The sequence below is a fragment of the Pseudopodoces humilis genome, chromosome 8 (genome assembly GCF_049639895.1).
Source record: "Pseudopodoces humilis isolate 2021_Gansu_Grassland_sample_001 chromosome 8, ASM4963989v1, whole genome shotgun sequence".
In the NCBI taxonomy this organism is placed as follows: domain Eukaryota; kingdom Metazoa; phylum Chordata; class Aves; order Passeriformes; family Paridae; genus Pseudopodoces; species Pseudopodoces humilis.
In genome coordinates this window covers 11,285,539-11,303,009 of record NC_142207.1, presented here as the reverse complement: position 1 = coordinate 11,303,009, position 17,471 = coordinate 11,285,539, and the positions used below count along the sequence as shown (strand labels likewise).

Genomic DNA, 17,471 nt, shown 5'->3' with positions numbered 1-17,471 from the left:
AGGGCGCGCTCCGTCTCCGCTGCCGCCGCGCGGCGGCCCCGCCCTCTATGCAAATCAGGGCCCAGCTGCCGCGGAGCACTCTGGGTAACGCCGCCGCCGAAGGGCCAAAACCCGGGTGGGAGCCGCCCAGGGGAGCCGGGCCCCGCGCGGTGCGCGCCCCCGAGCCGGGGGTCGGTCATCGGGCGGGCTGGGGGCGCGCCGCCCCTCGCCGGAACCTGGGCGAGGTTCGCGCTCCCCTACGGGCGGCGCGCCCCAGCGGCCGCCAACCGTCCTTATCTGGGGGTTGCGCGGCTGCTCAATGAGCGCATGGCGAGAGCAGCCCTGCTAACGCCTTAAACAACACAACAGCGCCCGCTCCGTGCGCGGCGCAATTTTTGGAACCTCGCACCGCAGCGTGTGCGCGGCGCGTCCTCAACAACACTCGCCCCGAGCCCGACCGGGCAGTCCACGGCGCCGTGCGACCCGTGCGGTGCCGCGACCTCTTGGCACCGCTCCTGCCGCCTCCCGGCACCGCCGCCCGACACCGCTCCCACTCTCCCTTCCCCCTCCATCGACAGCGCTGCTCCCAACAGAGCCCGTGCGGGGCACCCGCGGGGCCGCTCTGCGCTGAACCCCCACCGCACCGGCGGTCACTCCACAACCCTCAGCCTGTCACATGGATTCACTCCAAATTCTGCTCCGTAGCACTCAAGGTGGTGTACTACGTGATGTGGCCGGAGAAACAGCCTACTGCTCCATGCCAAGTCTCTTGTGAAAAAAACCTTCCTACATACAAGCCCGTGGATCCTAACTTCTCCCAACATACAACTTCACCTCCAAAGAGCTCCTTCAGTCTTCTCCCCTCACAGTAACACACCCTTCAAATACTGTCAATTTTTAATTCAACATCATTTATTCATTCATACACCAAAGGAGAATTTTCCTCGTGCTTTTATTAAGCTGTGTTTCTTTTTCACATTCATCTCGCACACTGAATTTAATCTACCATTGACAAATGCTCAGCCAGCTGCCCCAAGCACTATCGCTGCCTGTATCTGACAGCTCACTGGGAGCCTCTCGGCTGGAGTCCGGCAGCAGAGTCCCAGCAAGAGGGTGGGCTCCAGATCCTCATCAGCGGAGAGATGCTTTTAGGGAAAGTCAATGGGACTCTGAGCGCCAGCCACCATTCACAGCTGTCTGGTCAGAGTCCCATCACGGCAGCATCCTGCACAGAGATAAGTGTGCTGCCTGCAATTACAGAGATGTGCCCCAGGGATAAATTCGATCCCGGGAGAGGAAGGAATCCATCTCTTCTTCAAACTGCCCGCAAGCCAGGAAGAGTGAGGGGAACTCATCACTCAAACATGAAAGGAAACACATGCACAGTGCAAACATACCCTGCAGTTCACCCCCAGGATAAGGCCAGGAGGAAGAGGTAGGTCTTGCACGACTTTTTGCTGCTGTCCTTACAAAAATGAGGAGTTAATTAGCACAATGATTACAGTGGTGCTTGGACAGCTATTGAGGAAACAGCAAAATGGGGTGAGCAGATGTTATTCCCGACTGTGCTGGATCCATTTATCAACCCCAATGTGACACCTGCCTCAGGAGGTCAGAGGCAGAAAGCAGAAATCATGTATGGATTGACAGAGTCAACAGATCCACTACAGACAGATAACAGACAACCGAGGGCATGGTTGGCAAACGAACAAAGAATTAATTGAATTCCAGCCCTGGCTGCATTGGACTGACTGCACTGAAGAGCCAAACCCCTTCACTGCTGGAACAGTTACTGAAATAACTGTGCCTGAAATAACAGACACCAAGGTCCAGGAGGAACCTCGGGAGCAGCGATGGCCCCCCCAGTGCTGGATCCTGATGCAGGCCTCTCCCCAGGGAAGTCAGCGGCGGGCACAGCTCCACACCAAGGCACAGGAAGGGCAGCTCTCCATCCAAAATTCCAGATAATGCTGCAATGCTGCTAAGTAGAGAGCTATTCCAGGCCTTTATATCAGCACAGATCTTTTAGACTCCTATCTACACAGGCCCCCAAAAGAGTGATCTCACAATCAAAGTGTGGCAGCCCTCAGCATGAGGGTCTGCCTCTGCTCATTTGACTCCTGAGGTTCCCCAAGGCGGTCAGTAAAGTACTGGTTCCACCCAGTAGTCAGCTCATTTGGCATCTGCTGCTGCTTTGTCTTGTCTCAGAGCACTTTCAGTAGGCGCCAAGGGCTGTCAACAAACCCTTCTCCTGCCCCCCTCCAACTTCCAGGTCATCTCTCCCAGTAGACTGTTAGTCCCCAGGATGCAACACAGCCTTTCCCAATACAGACAATACATTTTTTCAGAGGTCAACAAAAACAACTCAAAGCATCTGTCCTTTAATATCTGGGTGGTGTTGAGAGACTTGCAGGCAGCCCCCCATATCAGAGAGCAGACCACCATCATCTGCTCCAGGAGTACATGGTCACCAAGCATGGCAGACAAATCCATCCAGTTTTAAGTAAGACACACCTAAACACTCCCATAAAAGGGCAAAGAAGCTCACAATCCAGCAACAGCTGATTGAGCACAAAGCGACCAGAGTGAATCAGCCTCAGGCTACCCTGACGGCCTGGACAAACTGAGGGGGGGAAGAGAGACAAGCCCTTCTCTCCACTCATCACACCATGGCTCAGCAGGGATGTGGTGGTGGCTGCAGGAACCTTCATCCCCCATCTTTGCAGGGAAGAAGGAGTGAGCTGAGCATCCCTACCAAGCTGCTGCACTCTGCTGGCCTCCTGCTGAACCTTCCATGCCTGGCAGCTTGGGACCTAAATGGGAATGCTGGAGAGAGCTTCTAAAGCAGCTGTGACACCAGCTTGCTTCATGCTGCTTCAACATGCTGATTGCCACCACTGGTGACACAGCTTAGCTATTTCACTTTGAAATCTGAGAAGGTTTTTTTTGAGAACATGGTCATCCTGACATGCAGACATCTGCTTGCAGAAGAGCTGACAAGTATGTCCCACGTGAAAGAGCTGGACCAAGTCAGCCCTGCTCCCTTACCCTGCCCTCTGCTCAGGGAAAGTTCCAAAGAACAAAACACCCTGTTTTGCAGATTCTGAACTGGTCCTTGAGTGGTTGCGTAAGATGAGAAGAAAAGCAACCACTCGGCTATCTCCAAAGGAGATGGAGGGAAGCACAAGTTGCAGAGTCACTGCTGTAGAGTACAGGAGGCTTTTCTACCCCGAGCAAGGTCAAAGCTCCAGACAGCATAGCAGGTAAATCACCACTGACACAAACTACAGTCTGCTAAGGCTCCAGAAGCAGCAGTCATGGTAATGAGCAGACATGAGGCTTTGCAGTTGAAAGCAGAGTTGGAACTTACTTCACGCTTTCACATCTCAATTATCCAAACACTGCTGGAAAAACAGCAGCAGCACCATTGTTTCAGAAAGGTGGTTCTGCTTATGCAGCACCTCACAGCTATGGGTACCTGCCTGGCAGCCCTCAATGCTTAGTGTCTTCACATGAAATGACATCAAAACAAAACATCTGCACTACCAACTGCTACTGCCTTTGGTTCCTCACCACAGAGCAGCTAAGTAGTTTAATCATGAGCACTGCCACTATTCCTACATTTCCAATGCCCCCAGTTGAACATTTGCACTTACAGCCAGGTCCTCAGCCAGGAAGGAAAAATTATTCTAACTCTGTGAGCACTGATGAGATCTTGCCCTAGGATCAGCTTGGGATCAGGACTACTATTCCTTGTAGCTTTGGTAACTAGTTGCATCTCAGAGCTCAAGGCATAATGAAGCCTCTACAATGAGGGCTATTACAGAAAAGCAAAAAGAGTATGGCAAGGAAAATAAAAGGGCCATTTCATTGCCCTGTTTCATTTTTTTATAGGAAAACAGAAAGCCTTTATTATGGCAACTAATCAATCGCCAGCACAGTAATGTGCCTTATTAACAGACCAGGCTGCTTTACCTAATAACACTGCCTTCCTCTCCATTAGCAGCGAAAGGCTGCTACAGTGCACAGAACAAGTGAGAAATCACACTGGGAATCTGCCTGCAGGCAGAACCGTATTAGCTGGAGCACCTCAAAAGCTCCTAGCACAGAAGCACTGACCCCAACTCCATCTCTAACAATACAGCAGTAGAAAGGGTCAGCACATTTTAAAATTGGAACCGAAGTGTTTCTGAGGGTTTAGACAGCATCTGGAAAAAAACAAGGCAAGCACACAACCTAGCAGATAATCACCGACAATCTTCTGCTCCCTTAGGGCTCACAAAGTCTAGTAACAATTGTGAGGATGTTCAAATATCCAGATACTCCCCTTGATAACTAGTTCCTAAGCTTCTGAACATCTGCACTTCCGGATTACACCATTCAACACCAACTTTCATGAGGAACAGCAATACTGCAATGCAATGATGACAGGATGCATGGACAGTCTCATGACGAGGGCACCAAAGAGGTGCAGACACAGCAAAGTCCCACCAGCTGTTGGCAATGTGAGAAAAGCTGGGGCTCAATCAAGGATGCAGAGTAGCCACTGTGGTTGAGGAGTAGGCAGCAGCCGGATTGAGTAGGAAACTTACTAGAAGATGACAGCTCTTGCTAGATTGTAGTCAATGAAGCTTTGTTCTTGCCTTGTTTAGGAAGAAATTAACACATGTCATTAAAAATGCAATAGCATTTTCAGTAGCCACAGGCTTTGTAACACTCTGGAAACACTCTAAGACCTAGAGCTTTCACAGCACCTCCCACCCTGCACAGACTGCCTGCTCAGCATGTACCACACAGTCCTACTACGCCTTTGAAAAGTGTCTCCAGACACAATCTGCAGCAGCTTAATGGTACAACAGTGAAGAACTCCATTCAGAAAAGAAGAAAGGTTCAAGATGCCTTTGGCAGCCACAGAAAGACACAACAGCCCAGAAAAGTGAAGAGGTAGGTGCTAGGCAGAGAAAGGGGTGAAAGGTGGGAAGAAGGAATTCCACAGAGGAATTCAGACAGAATCCTACTCATACTTCTTCTGACCCATTCAGGACAAAGCCCAGAGGATGACCCTTAAAGGCATGGGTTAAAACACTTCCAAGTATCTCCTATACCAGTGAGGGGTGCAGCTGAGCTACACCTAACCCAGCATCTACAGCAGCCACAAGATCTACCACAGCCCACATAGCGTGATGCTTCCCATAGCTTACTGTTCAATAAGGCCAGTGAAGACAGAGCTACTGCCTAAGCTGTTGACTACACCGGTTTCTCTTGCCATTCCCTCTTACTCCCTCTCCAAGCTACTTTTAATTGCTCATTTTCAATTCATGTCAAACAGCTTAAAGGGAAAACTTTGAGAGGCTTACCATCAGTGCTATACTCCAGCTAAAACCAGGACCCGAAAAAACCCAGCACCACAGGAACACAGAAGGGGACAGTCCCAGTGCTGACCTTCATGCCTGTCTGAAGTAACCTCCCTACCACACCTGCCTATGCAAGTGGAACCAGACCTCACATCAGCAGATATGTACCAGGGCCCATCTGCAAGCTGGGCAGCTGTCAGCACGCACTCTTTGCTTGAGCTGCTGTGTGATCCTGTAAGGGACAGGGACATTGAAGTGACACCACTGACCCACTCTGCAGACCTTACACAGCTTTTGGCCCAGCATCTTCAACCACTCTGTAGCCTGTGCATGCCTCTTGCAACTATGTCTTACATCCAGCTCTTAGCACAGTTCTTGATCAAGTCAGGCATCTTTTTAAACATCTTTTAACTTTGGCAGTTAGATCTCTTGATATACCTGGTCTAGCAAACCAATGAAAAAAGATTCTGTCCCTGTCCATTTAAAAGCTAATTCTAGCTTAGAGTGTAATGCTTTCCACATGCTTCAGAATCAAACCCCACGTGTCACTTAACACAAAGAAAATAGAAATTATTTAATGTTGATCTCTTCCTCCTCCTTTTGACCTGTGTGTCTTTGCCTTTTTGGCTGTCATCACTGAGATCTGGAGCAACAGCTGATGCATCACTGTGAGCTCTCACGAGAGAATAAAACATCTGTTTTCCTCCCTCAGACTGGAAACAGATGCCTTTTTAGTTGTGTCCAACAGATACTCAATTATATGACAGCATAGTGAAGCACAATGCATCTAAATCAGGGCACACCCTCAGGCCACATGGGTGCCTGGCGTGTGGTCAGGAGCCCAAAAACGCTTTGCAATCTCAGGCAGGCTACCTATCCACAAGTATCCAGGGTCTGGGACACCCACACACATCAAGGGTAGTTTTCTTGCCTTGGCAATGTCTGCAGAACTGCTCTGCAACAAACACCACATGCACCAAGTGCTGTGCAGTCCCACCGCAGCTCAGCTGTGTACATGTGGCTTTTCTATTAAGCTGTCTGGAAACTCCAAATCCGTACAAAAAACACTCCTCATCAACCAACTCACATGACATTCCAGATCTAAAAGAGGTGATAGTCACCATGGGACAACCCTTCAACAAAACCTGCCTGGAGAGATTTTACTGGCTACTGTAGTCGTGTTGGAAACTCACTGCTATGAAAAGCTCCTGCAAATGCCACAGCAGAGCGAGGTGAACAGCCTGGCACTCACTGGTTCAAGATTCAACTTGGGACACATGGATGGGCTGACACGGGTAGGACAGCTCAAGCAGTGCCTGTTCCATGTCTGTACCTGTGGCTGAAGCAATCCAGTCTCCAGACCTGTCCATTTTAGACAAAAACCAAAGAAACAAACAACCAAACCCCCACTCCCTCAACAAAGACAAAAAAAAAAAAAAGGGGGGGGGGGAAGCCCTCAGCCAAACAACAACTCAAAACAAACAAAAAAAAAACCCAACAAAATAACCTCAAACAAGGGAAGAGAAGGGAATTCTGCATCATGCACAGCTTGAGGGAGCCAACATTTTGCTAAGAGAAAAGAACAAGCCATCTGAGCAGCTGACAGCACAAGTGGAAAACCAATTGGAAAATTATAGGGACAAACCACATACATTTTGGCTTCTATATCCAGCTTTAGAAACACATTTAAACAAGTCAGGCAAATAGCTCCTATCAATGCTGTAGTGCCACAGCTACACAAACAAGAGGTTTCCACAAATTCTTGTGGATTAACACAAGAAGGCATTAATTAAGTATTCAACTAAATTATTAGTTCTTGGATTAATTATCTTAAATGTAACTCTTTAGAACTGAAATCGATCAGAGGAACAGAAGCTGTAACAGTAACAAAAGAAGCCACTCAGGGTTCAGCTCAGGTACACAAAGAGCTGACACCCTGGGGAGCTCAGCCAGACCAAGCAGGTACCTCCTGGACAGGCTCTACTCACCTTTCACAATGCTTTTACTACATTTTTCTCTCCTTCACAAATCTCGTTGTTATTTTCAACATAACAAAATCAGCCTTCTTGCTTTCTGCTGAACAGGATATACTAAATATTCATTCAAGCAGTTAACAGCACAGTATATCTTTATAAAATGGAGAAACTTAATTAAATATAACTCAGTAAAAGGCATTGTGTCATTTTTCAGGGAAGAGGAGATTTTATGCCCCAACACTACAAAACCTTAAAGTAACACTAAAAAAGAATTCTGAAGAAGAGTAAATGCAACCTGCAGAATTCGAGTCACATTTCACCTCAGAGAAGAAAGGGGAAAATAGTTTTCCAGATGTTTCCATAAAACAGGTTTTATGGAAGAAACATAGAAATAATTGTAATTTGCCAAGGAACACACTACTTGAGACTCAGCTGTCCCCTGTGGTCATCATACATATATTCAAAGGCAGATTTATTTACTTATTTTTGTCTCCAAGAGACTTTAAGGGAAGCTTAGTGGAAATTTCTAAGGCACAAATTAGATGCCAGCCCTAACTGAAATATGCATCACCCAGAGGGAACTACACCTCTAAAAATGTGCCATCCATACCTTTGAAAGCTCTTCATTCTACACCATTTTGTCTCTTTATTCATACAGATTGGAAGCTATGTAAGCCCTCCTGCTCCTGTCACTTCAGAAGTGGTTTATTCCCTTTGAGACACCTATTCCTAACTGAAGTGTCCCATTATTATTGTTTTAAGTAAAGCAACAACTTTCACACAGATAGGAAAGCATGGTCGCTCTTAGAGAGCTCCAAAACCTGATGTCTTGTGAATTCTGAAACAAGACAGACAGAATGCTGGATGTGATAGTGTGGCATTGTTAACCTGACATGAAAAGGATACCTCTTCCTTACATCCCAGTCAGCCTTACTGCACATTCCAAACGGAGTAAAATGAAACAGTAACTCTATTTTTAGCATAAGAATGGGCCTCACCACTAAATTCAGGTGAGAAGTTGTTTCCAAAGGCAAAGTACTCCAACACCATCTCCACCCCACTGCTCAAATTAGATGAGCCAGGCCACATTTCTAGAGAAGGTGTTTTGTTTTACTTGATTCTTAACATTCAGGCCTTCAGCTGTAACAGGCTTTGACTGTTCATTAAAACCTGTATCACTCTTCTATATTCTAGTTCGAAGCAGCCCTGTCAATCCAAAAACAGGTTTAACGAGCTTTTGTGTCACCACGTTTAAGACCCTGCTGATAGATTGTGAAACAGAACAACTTACTTTATTTTTTTAATCCTTATCTATGTACAGCAGTATAAACAAGGCAACAATTTGTAGCCCCCAAAGACTCAAGCTACATGATCTGACCCACAACAAGCCTGGGCTTCAACAGGGTTTCCTGAAGTTAATAAAGAACCTGCAACACGGATCAGGGAGCAAGATACACACATCAAGCTCAAATACTGCCAGTCATAACAGGAATTAAGTTACTCTTTTCAGCAAAGAAATGGCACTGGGCTTTTGGTTCATTTATCTAGGAGTTTTTAACTTTACATCATCTGATAAAAGTAAAAACTTCAAAGTCACACAGCGATAGGCTTCAATTACTATTTCTCTATCAGTCTGTTAGTGGCAATGTGTTTCAAGGAAGGAGGAGGGATTGCTGCTGGCAAGTCTCTTGCAGTCTATGGCACAGAGGCTATTTCAGCTGAACTGGAGATTGAGTTTCATAGATAGTAAGTATGTCAGTATATCCTCATAATTTGAAGGACTTAAAATATGACAATGCCCAAGGATAACACAAAAACATGCTTTCCAGATAACACTACTTGTAGTACAGGTTAGAGATCAAGTGGCTGCTTTCTCTTACAATGTCTGTTCTGAAGAAAAGTCAAGCAGTTAAGTTGCTAAGTCTTCCACAAAATTGACACCACAAACTGATTCAGAAGCAGATGCAGCTACAGTTATGCCTCTTCTTGCCCTTCATCCTTTTCCTCCTGTAGGTTAATAGCACTTTCCTGCACCACAGCAAGACAGGAAATACAAGGTAGTGCTTTTCATGAGTTTTCATATCCTCATCTGGAACTACAGAGCATTATTACTATCATAAACTTGTCACACTAAGGTCTAGCAGTACTGTATGTTGGAAAGAAGCATTATTTAGCTTCTTCATATACATCTGCCTGCAGTGTTGGGACTGTGCCATCATGCAGTCCAGTAACAAATGTAGTTCAGTCTAAGATCTACAAATGCAGGGAGGGAAAAAGAAAACCATGCAGACCTACTCATATACTCACATCACCATTTAAAGAGATTTCTCCTCCATCTTTCAAAGGACTGGGAAATTGAGTGCGCACATATACATTATGTTCCTTGTCTCCAAATTCATACATCAAAGAAGATGCCACAACCACAAAGCAACAGGGAAATGAAGAACAGATTCTTTATTAACTCTTTATTTTTTTAAAAAAACCAAAACTTCAAGAGATATGCAGGCCCTGCAGTGGTTTATGTTGTATCTTGACATTTTCATCAACGAAAAGTAAGGAATTTGGATTAGCTGCTACAGGCCAGATTCTTACCCATCAGACTAGCACAAAACCAGAACCTTAAGACAGCTGTCTGCATTCACATTCTCTCCAGAAATAGGACAGGCAAATCAGCAGTCACTGCACATTTCTCTCCTTTTGATGACTTAATTCAGAGTCACCTAAATTAAAAAGTCACCTAAATTCTATTAGGTAGGGAAAAAACAATTCCAGAAACAGTTTTTTAGCTACTAAGCTACTTCAGTCTACTAGGGAGATCACATGATCTTTTCTTTAAAGAGTTTCCCAATTACATGCTGACCTTATATGGACTTTGATGGCTTCTTTAAGTGACTCATTAAACAATCCAAGATAGTGAAGACTTTATTTTGCAAAACAGGTTAATGCAGTTACATTATTTTTCCATAAAATTCTTCTTGATCACTAGGTAGTTAGGACTAGGAGGCCAAGATACAGCAGAATTAACACCTCCCTTTTATCACTTCTCTCCATCAAGAAATACAAAGTCCCAGGAAAAATACCAATGGAAAGCAATCCCAAACCCCTCCTTAGGGGGAGGTTTGAGAAGGCACAACACCAATCAACACCAGCGCTGTTTTTATTGCCCCTGTCACCTGTACAGCATGCAGGCAAACAGCACCCTTTCAGCCTATGCCATCTCTGCAAGAACTTGAAGAAATTCTCTGACTTTACAGAAAGGACCTGGTGTGCTCCCAGTTGACTCTGAACACCACAAAACAGAGTTGTTACAGCACAGGTAGGATGGGTCTCCCAAGTCTGCCCTCCTAGGCCTTTGTCAGGGCCTCTTCCCCCACACAGGTGATGTGTCTCTGGCCACAGCTCCCTCACAGCCACTCTGAGCAAAGAGCAAGCCCAGCTCCAGCCATGCTCAGCAGGGAGCTGCCAGACACAACTCTCCCTCCTCACCAAGTTAAAGAGGAGCAGCACAAGTCAAACCAGTTTACTGCTCACATAAGAGCAGCTCAAGAAGTTCTGAGGCAAGCCTAAGAGCCATTGCTTGCTTCTTGCAAGCCGTCACTACAGCAGCACGCTGCAGTGCAGCCGTAGTGCATGTGAAGGGCACACTCTTCCTCAGGCTGCAAAGCTAACCAGGAATACCAAAAAGGATGCTCCAAGGAATAGACAGGAAGGACTATGAGCATTAAATAAACAGCCACAAACCAAAGCACCATTAACACCAGGCATCACTTCTGCCATGTACATCAGATGACTGTAAGACACTCCATGAGCTTGGTGACCACCAAGGGAAACTACAGCCCAGCTGAATTGTACAGGACATTTCTGCTGCAGCCTCCAAGACCATTTCTCTTCTCTGCTGTTGCTTTTCAGGCTGTACATGCAAGTTCATCCAGAGGAGTCAGAGGAGACTGACTTGAACCCTCTGCCTCAGAGGGCAAAATTCTCCATGCACAAAGATCAATGTTACCTCGTCTACAGGTCCCCTTCCCAGAAATGCCCTTAATTCATATCATCACATTACTGATCACAGCAGAAGTTCCAGTCAGAGTGGCATATCAACACTGTGACCCACTTGTCTGCCACAGCATGAAAGCCTCACAACGGTGTCTCCTTGGTATGACTGTAGCTGCATTCACCCCATCTGCCAGCGTGCTCTTTTCCCTGCCACATGCTGTGCCTTTCTAGAGATTACAAAAACTATCTCTGCCCACAATGCCTTTAAAGCTTCAGCCCACATCTCCCCCCAGCTCTTTGTTAATGACATTGCTACAGAACTGGAGCTGGAAACCAGAGCAGCTACCATAAAATGGCTAAAGATTCCTTTAGATCTTCATTAAATAATGATGTTACACCTCCAAGGGCACATGACCCCTCAATGAAAAGGAGGTGTAAGCAAGGTCTTTGCCTTTGAGCACACCTACTTACAGGCAGAGAAGTTCTGCTCTTCTCTACCCTTCAATTATTTAGCACCTTTCTGGGAGGAAAAGAATGGTGTGTCCTCCTTCCAGAATCCCATCAGATCCAGCAGCACAGACAAAGCTCTGCCAACACACTGCAGAACAACGCACAAACCACCACACTCATTTGGCACACATTAACAATTGTCGTGAAAACCACATTGAAGAGATTTTGCTAGCATGGACTTGAACAAAGGTGGTGATCATCCTTTCCCATATCCTCCAGGAGAAGGATAAAGAGAAATCCTCTTAGATTAGCTAGAAAGAATATTAAACATGCAGAGCAGAGGGGCAGTGGAGCGGACTAATTTGAGACTGTGAAATCTTCAAAGGATGTATTTTAAGCATATGTTGGATAAATATCTGACAGAAGACATCCGGGTACATTCATTTGTCTTCTGTGAACAATAAACTGGATTTGACTTTTTCCTGAAGTCCCTGATATTACAATACCTACAAAGCCTCAAAATTTCCTCCTTGCCATTAGAAACACATTATCAGCAATGTAAGCTATTAGTCAGTAAGCATCCTTTATGAACAATAAAAGGCAGAGTGATAAACTCTTATTAGCAATCCTCTGTAGAAATACACCACACTGGCTAATAAAAGTTAGTCCCCAGGATAAGGTTGACACCCTGGTTAGTAAAATTCTCCAATACTGGCTTAAGTCAAGATTAATGTACAGTCATGAAGTATATAAAGGCTATGCTGAACCTTACGCTCCCTCTCCTATGCCTGAAACTCAAACCATATTCATCCTTTCTTCCCCTGCAGCATCCTTAGCAAATTCTAAACCAATGACGCCAACCTAAACACACACAAATACAATTTTCTTCTTGACAAAACTTATTTTCAGCCAAGCTTTGAGAAATATGGACCATGTACATCATGAGATTGCTTGGAATAACATATTAGAGAAGGGCTCGCTCAGAGAACATGAAAGAGCTTTCTCCTCACTGCAAGTAAGATGCAAGGAGACATTTGGATTCTATCATGCTGACCTACTCCGAGACCCAGTAAAACTCCTAATATTTGTGACACTCATTATTCAACAGCAATCAGTAGGTCTTAACAAACTTTTGGCTCTTCAGAACAACTTTCTAACTGATACACCTAACTTCACAAAACACACATGCCAGACTCTATATGAAAAGGAAACAACCTTAGCATATTCAGCATGCTCTGTCTTGGGCTCCATATCAATATGACTCAGTTGTGCTGCCCTGCAAGACCTGCTACCAAAGCCAGAATAACACACAGACCAGCCCTTTCCCAGTTAAATCAAACTCATTCATGCCACACTGAGTTAAACCTTGTAAAAAAGTCTCCAGGCCACTCAAAGCAATAGAAAGTTTACTTTAGGCTTGCAGCATTTTACTTAATAGGGAGAAGTATAAACTAAATTGCATTAAACTGCTGAAAAATAAATTTGCACCATTTCCCAGACCATTTTCTTACCACCATATAAACCACCACATCTTCTTCAGCTTTAGCTGTTGGCTCTGGAAAAGGCAAGAAACAAGCTGATCTTAAGTTAGACATCCTCCCCCAACCTCAGATGTCTTGACACCACCCCCATTTTCAAATCACTACAATGGGCCAGTATCCTCAATTTAGTGAGCACGAACATTTTCCCTAAAGAACAGGTAAGAGACTCAGGAAGAAGGGAAGACTTTACTAACTTGGACACTGTACACTGAATCCGAGTCCATAACAGCCCAGTTCCTGCATGAAGCGCAAGCCCTGCCCCTCCACTAACTCCAGCTGTGAGATTCACAACTTGTGCTCCCAGGCCTTGCAAACAGACTGACTGCTCTTCATACAAGAGGGATATTAAACAGCCCAGGTTACCTGGAAATAGAAACTTTATTTTAAGACCTTATCTCAGGAGATTTTTTCTTCTTCTATGTGTAGCCTGAATACCATAAAGGCAGAGGCCACCAAAACACATTAGTTACTACAGGCTAGTCTTACACATTGATGTGTAGAACTCATACCACATTATTGCCATGCCTTTGCATCCTAAAACCACAGGGAAAATACAGCTTAGCTTGCAGTTTGGGTTTCATAAAAATTCATACTCAACCTCTTAAACACATTGTCTCCAGAACATTCCCCTGAAAACAGATGAAAAAAATGGGCCACCAACTTCCAAGCAGAGCACTCTGCACTGCTGCTGCAACTGTGTCCTCTCTTGCAGCCTTTAATCAGAGCACAACCTCCTACAGGCAGGAAATGCATCTCCTTGCTGAATGAAAAAACTTGCAAGCAGGACAGAAACAAGCCCAAAAACTCTGCTGGTGTCTGCAAGGTATCTAAAGCGTCATCTCATGAGCCACCTGCAAATACACTGGACTGCTATTCTGACTCCCTACACAGAAGAGCTTGGTTGTGGTGCAGATCTGTAGTTTGCAAACTTGGCTTTTATCACTACCACCTTTTACAGCCTCAGCACCCAGTGGAGGGAGAAGGGTTTGCTGCAAGCTGAGTCAGTAACAGCCTCTTCATTATTAACCACTCTTTACTATCACTCTCCTCTTACTGACACCAAACAATCCACACGGCTCCTTCAACTGGTCAAATTAGGAGCAGTAGAGGTTGATTGACAAGGATCTGCAAGAGACTTTTCTTCTTTCAAACCTAGACTGTATAATATGATTGGGAAGGGGAGAATGGCAAGGTTCTGCCCTCCAGTCATTTCCCAAGAACCCAAAATACTGGAGGCACAATTGCAATTACCTGCTGCTAGAGCTGCCAGCTCAGCAGCAACTAAGCTCTTCCCATGGCTCCCAAGTGAATTCACTGTGGTGGTTTGAGAAACTGGGCAAACAGACCAGACTCAGCAACTGAATCCTGTCAATACACTTCTCTCTCCTTTAAACAACCTCCTTGAGACCTGGGGGAGCAAAGCATCATTAATCTGGAACGAGAAGCATCTGCATGTGGCATTAGCTAGAACACCTGCATATGGCAGCAGGAGAGAAAACACCTTTTCCCCTGGAGCTAACCCCGCAAGGGCACCTGCTTTCCCAGCAAATCTTTACACCAGCAGAAACCCAGTTCCCACTCAGCTGATCACCATGCAGCAGCCCAGACAAATGGTCTTTAAGTTCTAATTGTCAACTTCTGACACACACAAAACCCACCTGCAGTAATTTAATCATGTTTTTACACAGAGGGGGCCTAGACTGGCAAGCAACTCACCTAGACTCTCTTCCACACAGTGAGGAATCCTTCTCAACAGGAATTTGTGAAGCAGTCTCCATACTTTGGGAAGTGACTTACAGCTTCATAGAAACATAAGGCAGAAAATGAAGAGTGTGAAAAATATCCAGGGATTTCCTCTTCACTATGGAGTCACCTTGCCTGCCAGCCTATTTCAGTCATGCAGTCAGAGGAGGTCTCCCTCCCACCATGCCTGGTACAAGTGTATTCATAACACTGGTTCTGTACCTCTCCCTGTGACAGTACTGCACACCAGGTTCTGTGCTCAGTCACACCAGAGCAGGCCAAGGAAGCTTCAGAACAGTCTAGTAAGCAAAATCTTCAGACTGCCAGAGCTGTGGTGGGCAGAGCACCAACGTGCCCCCAGAGCCAAGCTACCTAATGCACCTGCTGGTACAGCAGTCACGGGAGGAGGAACAGCTCCATATGAACCTCTACCAATGTTGCAGTACATACACTTAAATCTTCAGAGCAGCTTCCTTCCCATTCAGTGGGAAGGGAGACAGGGTACACTGCAAGCCCATTGCCAAATTTTCCCTGTACTACTGCCTCACTACTCTGTGAGCTAGGAACCAAATACAATCTCTGCCTTAATGACTGACTAAAGAACATAGCATCCATATTTAAACCAGTCAAATTCCCTTGACAGAAAGCAACACATTTATGCCCCGTCTATTGTTCAGGCAGGTAGGAGCAGCAGGCTTCAATGATTGATTTAGCCATTTTGTTGGTCTGAAAAGTAATTCCAGATACTTTCAGATGAAAAGCACTACAGAATTTAAAAATTTATATTAATCTCATTCTTCCAAAATAATTTTATTTTCTTTTGATCCAGCATCAAAGACTTTCAGGATGTGTATATCACTAACTATGCCAACCAGAAGAGCAGTGAACCTCCAAACCAACTACTTACAGTATATGTAACAAAAACATGCACTAAATATTTCTAAATCAGATCTTGCAAGATCAAGGGAGAAGCAGGGAGGTTCCTCATAACGAGCAGGACTTTCAGGAAGTTTTATACAGATTAGTTCTAGTGAAAGCTTTAGACATCAGGCATCAGATAGCATTATCTCTACTGAAGGAGTCCATGCTCCAACCCAAATACCCAAACAAATAACGAAAAACACAGCCCCCACTGAAAGGTGGCACTACACAAAGCGTGGGCCACCACCACAGCCTGAGACCCACCAGGCCTACAAAATGACAGACTGACATGAGGCTCAACTGTCCACAGTGCAAACAGATCACCTACTATTCACCAGTAACAAAAGAGCATAAGGAAACAGGGAATCTACAGCCCCCCAGGAACTGAACATTTATCTCCCTGTGACTCTCCCCTTTTGCAGACTCCTGGTGCATGTGCACAAACGTGCTTTCAGCAGCAAGTTGAAGCTCACAGCATTAAGGAGAAAATTAGCTGTGCAAGTCAAATAAAAGCACGTATACTTCTTTTCAAGTTCCCTTTTAATCTTTTGATGCTAGATAAAAGGAAAAAACAAGATTCATCTCACAGGTACGCAACTGTTCCAAAAATGAGCACTGAACAGCAGAGATTCAAAACAGGCACAAAGATGAAAACAATATCCATATGCAGGTTAAGCATGTCATCCACAAACATTGAACCTGTCAGTGAGAAGGAGAATGCTTGTGGCAAAGAACCTCTTTTAGCTCTATGTGGGTTCAATCATTATCTCCTTCCCTGACAAGCCTCAGAGGAGCAGGATGCACCCTCAAGTTCTTGCAAGAATGTGGACGCTACCACAGGTCCTGGGACAACCAAGTATCTGCTGATCAGCTTTTCCAAACGCCTCACTCTCAGCTCTTGTGTTTACTACAGAACAGTAACCCTTTCAACACAATGACACAACCCCCAACTGATCACCCAGCACGAACCCAAGCAACCAATGCTCTGGACAAGGACAGCTCTCCTGACTGAAACCTTAATTCCAAATCGCAATCCAGCTTGTCATGTTGGTTAGTCAGCCGTCCTCCTCAGATGCTTATACCTAGAATGATTCTATACAAGTCAAATGAGAATGCTGATTTTCCCCAAAATAACCAAGAGCAGACTTCAGGGTGTCAAAACAAACATTGTCTGGAAGCAGAGGGAACTGTCCTTCTCACACCACTCATCTAGGAAGTGCAGAGGAAACAGCAAGAACAAGAGAAGAAAAAAATGATTGAAAACAGCAATATCTGTCTAGCATCAAGCTACATTATGTTAAATAATGTACAGGCAGCAAAAAATATGCTCTTTTTATCCTACATTATTTGCACCAGTAATAGATTTTTAGAGGCAGAAGGGCCTCATTAGATCAGTTAATCTGAAATTCCACATAATACAGTCCATGAAATCCCAACCAATGATTTTCTATGAATAAAGTATTTCTTCTGAAACAGCTTTAGGGTTTAACCTGATTTAAGATCTTCAAATCAAG

The 17,471-nt window shown here is 45.1% G+C and overlaps 1 protein-coding gene and 1 non-coding gene across 2 annotated transcripts in view; one reads left to right on the top strand and one right to left on the bottom strand.

Moving 5' to 3' along the window:
- Window positions 1-17,471, bottom strand: part of CLASP1 (cytoplasmic linker associated protein 1) — a 170,910-nt gene that overhangs the window by 127,101 nt on the left and 26,338 nt on the right. The gene's annotated exons all lie outside the window — the stretch shown is intronic.
- Window positions 266-382, top strand: LOC148183837 (U4atac minor spliceosomal RNA). Its single transcript, XR_015773180.1, has one exon. It is a non-coding gene; the product is annotated as a U4atac minor spliceosomal RNA (small nuclear RNA).